General features: G+C 40.2%; 1 pseudogene; it reads right to left on the bottom strand.

Moving 5' to 3' along the window:
* Positions 1–1,161: 1,161 nt before the first annotated feature.
* Positions 1,162–2,481, bottom strand: LOC122735582 (annotated as a pseudogene).
* Positions 2,482–7,715: the final 5,234 nt, after the last annotated feature.

Genomic DNA, 7,715 nt, shown 5'->3' with positions numbered 1-7,715 from the left:
CATCTCATCCAAGTCTTATTAGGTTTTCCCATTGCCCAGCCATTCCAGCTGGGTCCATTGATTATGGAGAAGGGAAATAAAAAATGATGACCCTGCTAGAAGTGCTTCTTGACATATGACTATTTTGGATGGGAGTCAAGGGAAAAGGTAATTTGTACACAAAATTAGCATTAAAAACTTAATGGAATGGTTTGCTAATAATACTAGGCTCATGGTATTTCTTTGATTTGCTATTCTATTAACTGTCAAAAAAAGAAAAAGAAGAAATTAGGATAGTTCAGCATAACTTGTTCTTGATGAACTGTAATTGCTCTTAGCATCATTCCTTTCCTTTCTAAATGATCAAAATCAATCCTTTAATATAATAATAATAATAATAATGATAATAATAATAATGATAATGATAATGCATTCTACAATTTGGGTTGAAATACAAGTTAAACTCACTTTATAGACTCCCTATTCCCTTTTAAAAAATTATGCAATTTCTTCTTTTGTAACTCTGGAGTACCACTCCCATTCTCTAAGGTCATTAAAAGATCACTGACAGTGACTCATTAATCATATCTGTCAGTTCTTTCAGGACTCTGGGGAATATAGTTCTTCTGGGCCAGCTGATATGAACTCATTAAGGACATCTATGTATTCTTTTCCCATTTCCTTATATATCCTGATTTTCAATTCCCTGTTAACATTTTATTATTGTGATATTTTTCTTTTTTTCTGGTTACAAAGTTTATTCAGATAAAAATAGCACCAAACCCTCCTGCCTGGATAGTGAGGGCACCCTGCCCCTGACCCCAGGAAGGCAGGTTAGAACCCACCAATAGCCTGACAGAGGCAGAAGGAAAAGAGATTTTCCCTCCCCAAAGAGGTTCCATGGCCTTCCAACCACCTGCCTCATCCCTGATCCAGAATCATCCCCTGATCAATATTGCTAGGCACGTAGTGTGCCTATGTGTGCATGTATACAGGGAGGAAAAACGGGACAAACCTCAGCCTCTGTGCCACTGCTGTGGTCCCAGGTCAGAGGTCATGGTGCCACACCTGGCACAGGGCTGGGGGAACAGTCCAGGGTGCTGAGGTTACTCAGAGTCTACCACCCACCTATTTCCGAGGGGAACCAGAACCCAAGGTGGCCTCAGGCCAAAGTCCACCCAATCAGATAAGCACACTGGACACGGGGACCTTGGTGGAATAGCTGTGCTGCGGGACCACAATCAGATCATCTGGAAGGGGCACGTCCCTCAGGAGTCCTTGCATATGGAGTTGAGCTCTCTTTTGATCACCTTCAATGTACATGGCAGTGCCCAAGAAAGCTGAACCCCCAAGCACCCCACCAAATGCACAAAGCATGAGGGAGAACTGCATGACCCGGAACTGGGAGAGGAAGGAAGGGGGCCAGTCATGGCAGAGATAGTCAGAGATCAGCCCAATGAGGTAGGGGCTCTCAGCATCCCCCAACAGATGCAACAGGACAATCTGGAAGGCCTCTGTTATTGACTGGAGGGTGGGAATAACCACATACAGCAGAATGGCTACTACAATGGCCCAGTTTATGGACAGCAGAATCTCTCCAATGAAGATGAAAACATAGGTAACTATGATAGGAACAGAAAAGGGACAGAACCCAACAATCCAGCAGCACAGACCAAGGGGCCAGCCCTGGGGTTGGTGTGGTGAAGACGGCTGATCTCTACCCTAGAGGCCACACCCAGAATCCCAGTCACACAGGTAATCACCCCAAAGATGAGACTGTCTGAAGAGGAGCAGGAATTTCCAGGGAGGCAGGGTGGAGTCTCTCCTAAGACGACTTGAGCACGAAGCAGGAAGGCTGTTGCCCACGGTGCCAGGGACCCGGGGAGGAAGGCCACAACTGTGAACCAAGGGGGGGGGGCTGTCCAAATGGCTCTCCACAGGTCCTTGAGGTGGCTCCTTCACCAGCAGGAACAGCAGCAACACTGCCAGCATCCCAAGGCCTGGGGTGACCCTGAGTGCCCAGTGCCAATCGCCAGTCACACCTTTCACATTCGATCCTGCAATATAACCCAGGCCACTGCCCACAGGGATGGCAAAGTAGAAGATACTGAGCAATCAACTCCTCTGATCAGCTACAAAGAGGTCAGCAATGAGGGTAGGGGCAATGGTAGAATAACTGGCCTCCCCAACCCATACCAGACCCCAGGTAAAAAGCAGCAGCCAAAATCTCTCTCTAGGGATGAATGAAGAAACCAGAGTCACGAGTGACCAGAAGGCAATGCCACCACACATGAGGTACTTCCTGTTATATCTGTCACCTAGGTAGCCAAACACAGGGGCCAGGATCTTGTAACTGGAAATAAACACAGTCTAGATGAGGCCAGAGTTGTTGTCACCAATACTAAAGAATTGCTCAATGTCTAGAAGAACACCTGCTACAGTAAAATGGTCCATGTAGTTAAGTTTGATATAGCAAAGTACACCCATGATCAAAGTTGCATGTCCTAAGGAGATGCCTGTTATTATCTATAGCCCTTCCCCATCTGGATCTTCTCTGTCCTGTGGTTCTGACCCCCCAAACTTGTAGTCTTTCTAGCTGCAGGGGTTGGGCCCCCCACATTCCTTCTTCTGTATTATTTGCTTGGCTGAGAAATGGGGTTGTGTCTGGCTGACCCTGCAGCCCAGACATAGCTGCCCCTCTGCCAGCTCTCTCAGTAGTTACTCGTCCAGCCCACTGTCAGGCCCAGCTAATTTAACCCCAAAGAGTGCACGCTTCCTGGAGCCCAGTGGCTCTGCTGCAGGGGCTACCCTGGAGTGTTCAGGCTCCACGGCACAGCAGCCACCCCAGTGATAGCTACATGCAGATCCTGTTACCTGGGACTGAGTGTAAGCCTGGGGCCCTGACTGGGGAGTCATGTGTGATATTTTTCTAATATGATATTATGTAGAGAAAATTGAGGCATAACTAGGGTTGAGTGGATCTGCCTTCTCTTTATTTGTTATCATTGTCCCATCCATTCATAGCTGCAGATATGTCCCTTTTCTGATATTATTCTTCTCCCAAATATAAATTAATGCAACTCATCCTTTTCAGCCTTACATTATTATTAGTTTAAACATTTCTGGTGATATTATAGGACTATGCCACTCTTTTTATGTGAATACTATATTATTTTCTGTTGAAATCTTTCTTTCTTTCTTCCTTTCATCAATCCATCTCTCTCTCTCTCTCTCTCTCATCTATAAGTTCAGAAACTTGTGTTAGTGTCATCAAAATTTCATTTTTGAAAGCACCTCATCTCTCTTGTCCCTTGATATTTCCTATAGAATTTTAGGTCATTGTAGCTTACCTATGAAGATAAAGTCAAGATAGAGTAATCACTTAGAAAATCATAGTATTCTAGGGGAGACATAAACTGAAGAAGTTTCAAAGGAAGAACTGACAGGACTTTGTAACTAATTGCATATGGGGAAGAAGAAAATGATTATCAAAGATGACAGCTTTCACACTAGAAGAAACATTGACAGAAACTGGGCAATCAGGAGAGATGTTACTTTTAGGAATAAGATGTTGAGTTTGGTTTTAAATATATTGAGTCTAATATGACAGTAGTAAATTTGGTGGGAAATATTTAAAGTGCAATTGGAAATGTAGCACTATAGCTCAGTAGAGAGATTATTCTAGATATCTAAATTTCTGAGTCATTCACATGAAAGTGGTATTTTAAAGCTAACAGAAGAGGCAGTACAGTGTAGTAGATATTTGGAAGGCCTAAGTTGAGGTCCTATCTGACTGATACGAGTTGTGTGACTCTAGGCAAATCATTAAACTTCTCAGTTTCTCAGGCAACTAATTAAGTGTAAGATGCCGATTTGTTTTGCTATAGGTACTTTCCATACAGATAATTCATTCTGCTAATGAAATCAGAGGTATACAAGAATGCCCCTCTCTCATTCCTTCTCCCCAAATCTGAAGCTACAGAAGATAATGATGTAGCCAAAGTAGATGGTATTGAAAATTCATTACCTTAGGGCATGTCCACATCATGAAAGTGAAGGAGAAAGATAGAGGACTATTAATATGTATCTGGGCAGGAAAATTGGAAGCAGTGAAAATAGAGAGACTGAAGATGTAACAGAGAACATAATTGATAGAATCAGGCTCAAGGGGTGTTGAAAATGTTGTGCTCAAGAAATTACGAAGAACATTGGAAAGGGAAAATAATAATTTCTTACACTGAGACAAAAGAGAAGGAGGACAGAGCAAGCAAACATAGAAATTTTGAGGCAATGGGAATCTTTGGTAAATTGAGGCAGTTCATTTCTTGATTTTCCTCTGATTGTTAATAGGTGAGCTCATCTGCTGAGAACAGAAGGCTAAGGGTTGGAATTCAAAACTTGAGGAGCTCATGAAGGTTCAGAAGAATCACTAGGAAATTCAGAGATAAAATTATAGGAAAGCAGTAGTAGAGACCAAGTAGAAAATTTTAGTGAACCCAATTAAGATATTTTCAAAGAAATGGTCAGCAGTTTAAGAAGAAGCATTAGAAAAAGCTGAGGATGTAGCAAACAAAAGCATAGTGATGGACAAGTTAGGCATAGCAAAGGTCAAAGAGTTTAAGGAGTGTAGGACATCAGTAAGGGCATTAAATTTTCTGACCAGTGGACCTAAGTGAGGAGGGAGGTAAGTAAAACCTGAAGGATGGACAATTTGGGAGGTCGCAAGCAAGTAAAGGATGAGAGAGAAAGTCTGGATCAGTATGAATAAGAATTCTTGTGAAGTACATAAGGAAGAAGATACAGACAATTGTAGTCATAGCAGAGAAAATAAGAGTTTGAGATTGTCAAGGCACAATAGTTCCAAGAAAATAGAGACCTAGATATGTGGATTACTGAAAGAGTGGTGATGAAGGTTATTATATTTGAGAGGATCAGTGAGGGAAGCCAGAGTGTTAGTTTGGTCAGCAACTTAGTTGAGTGATGGGAAAAGAAGACAGTCAGTCAATTAGCATTAAAAGCTTATTCTGTGCTAGACATTGTGCTAAAGGCTGAATGGAGTGAAGAAGGAAATTGTAAGCAATGTTATTCAAATTGAGGTAGATGGGACAACATCCTGGAATGTGGTAAATTATATAAGGAAAGTGGTACAGTTAGATAGTATGTACTTTTAAATAGGAGAAATGGAGTGATGGTAGTGAAATTTTAATCTGGAAGTGGTAGTGGGAAGATAGGAGTATGCTTTTATCCTTAGTCACAATCATTTAAATCCATCAGAAAAGATTTTGGAAGAGAGTGGAATTTTTTGGGGAAAGGTAGATTTCAGTTAAGGTGAAGAATTCTCTAAGAAAAACTGAGAATAGGGGAGATTGCCTATAATAGGAGTTACACAGGACATAATGGGGGATACAACTAATTGAGTGACACATAGATTTACATTAGTAAAAGTAGTGCTGATAGGGGTTGAAGATAACAGAACAGGCATAATCTTGTTGGAGTTTTAAGGACTGGCCATGCTCAACTTTCATTTGGAATATTGTCTCTGTCACCATCTCTGTCTCTGTCTGTTTCTCTGTCTATCTGTGTTTGTGTGTTTATGTGCTCTTGCTTAAATTGTGTTTCTATTGTTCTGGGTTCAGAGCCTAGAGCAGAGGGAAAGATAGAGGTTAAAGATGTAGTTTCACAACCAAGGTCCAAATGTGTTATATTCCGTATATTTCTCTAAACCTGAGAGTCTTAGAGACTAGAGCAAGCATGAGATCACTTCAATGAATATTCTGTTATGCAAATTTCAGCTTCAGTCTGTTTTTCAGTTCCAGTTGTGGTTCACCTTGATCATTGTCAGTTTTTCTTCAACTACAACTGCCTACCTCATGGGTTACTTGCAAGGAAAACATTTTGTTGTTAATAGGGGACCAGTGAATAGACTGGTGGATCTAGAGTAAAGAAGACTTAAATTCAAAATTCTCTCTTTGTGTCAATTTCCTCAACTGTAGAATATGGATAACACTAACACCTTGCACAGTTGTTTTAACTATAAAATGAGATATTTGTAAAGTGCTTAGCACAATGTCTGACAGTAGGAGCTTGTTAAACGTTTGTTCCTCTTGTCCCCCTCTTCCTTTTTTATTAGAAATGCCATTGCTGTTGCCATTGAACTATGCATCTTAGTTCCCTACCATAATTCAATTACCATGAACCCCCCCATTCTGCTTTGGCAATTTGGCTTGAGAATTAAGCCTGCCAAAGTAAAAGACACCATCCCCAAATCAATGTCATGAAGTTAGATAGGATACCGTGTCACAGATGGATAGGGTGTAAGAGAGATAAAAATGTCCATGTGGGACTTGAGTTAAATGTTTCTCATTTCAAAAAGAATATTTTAAAAGACCTTATTCAAGTTTTATTTGAAAGTTCTGGGTGGTTCTAATATTTTTTTCCAAACAGGCTTCTGCCCCTAATAGATACAGTGTCAAGCATAAAGTGTCATTTTAATGTGGTATAACTTTACCAAGGCATGCTTAAAATGCACTGTCCTTTTAAAGGAATAAATCATAAAATGTCTCATATGGAGGCAGTGGTTTGGTAATCTGAAGAGACTTCAAGCTTTTATGATCATCTCTTAGTGAATATACCCTGTCAGATTATACAACTTCTTAACAAGTCAGGTCACCACAGCAACATTACACATGAATCTGAAATTGAACTAAAGAGGTCACTAAGGCATTTTCATCAGTGAAGAGAAATATAAAAATTTTGAATGTTTAGCAATTGTTTTCAATGAGCTTTTGTGCTTTTGTAATGCTCGTCCTTTCTTTGCTTTTTGTTTTCTCCTCTTATCATGAACAAATATATTTAAATACTTATCCAGAGTCCCATTGCCATTTAATGTTCATCAGATGGAGCATTTTACCTTAATCTCTTCCCCTGTCCCCTTCAATGAGAGATATATAAGTCTGGAGCAAGAGCTAGCATTTCTTTTCATCTTTTTTCCCCCTTTTCTTGCATTTCACATCTTTGCTGGGACACCAACTCCAATATTCTGAAGACCTGTGATTAATGTGTCCATGGCTTACTACCTCTGCATAAACAGAAGCAGATCCTTCCCAAGGTGGGAGGTGAGAGAGGAGTACCTAGATGAAATGAAAATAGCCATTTTGTCAGACATCAGAGAGATGTAGCATAGAGGTACAACCTAGGGCTACTGAGACTTACGGTTGACACCAGGGTAAGAGAAATGGGTAGATGGGGTGAGTTAAATGCTTACATAATTTTTGTTTCCTTTTGTGAAGCTTAATATTCCCCGTGATGTATTATACATTGAAATCTGAAATTTATTAATTGCAAATACTATGCCTAATTTATATCAAATCATGTCTGATTTCCTAAAATCTGTGTGATGTTGTTCTTTCGAATATGTTGAAAATTTGGGGCTGCATTTTATAATTTACATTTTATATTTTATAATTTATAATTTAATCATTTATAATTACTACTCTCATTGCTACTGCTGCTACTATTGCTGCTGTTGCTGCTGCTGCTGCTGCTACTGCTGCTGCTGCTGCTACTACTACTACTACTACTACTACTACTACTACTACTACTACTACTACTACTACTACTACTACATCTTGGCCCAGGTTTATCAGTGTTCTATGGGCCAGAGATATTTCCTTTTAAAAAAACCCTATGATGTAGATAGTGAGAGTATTTTTATCCTCAATTTATAGATAAAGAAA

Source organism: Dromiciops gliroides, chromosome 1 (genome assembly GCF_019393635.1).
Source record: "Dromiciops gliroides isolate mDroGli1 chromosome 1, mDroGli1.pri, whole genome shotgun sequence".
Lineage (NCBI taxonomy): Eukaryota > Metazoa > Chordata > Mammalia > Microbiotheria > Microbiotheriidae > Dromiciops > Dromiciops gliroides.
This window is presented reverse-complemented; position numbering and strand designations above follow the sequence as displayed.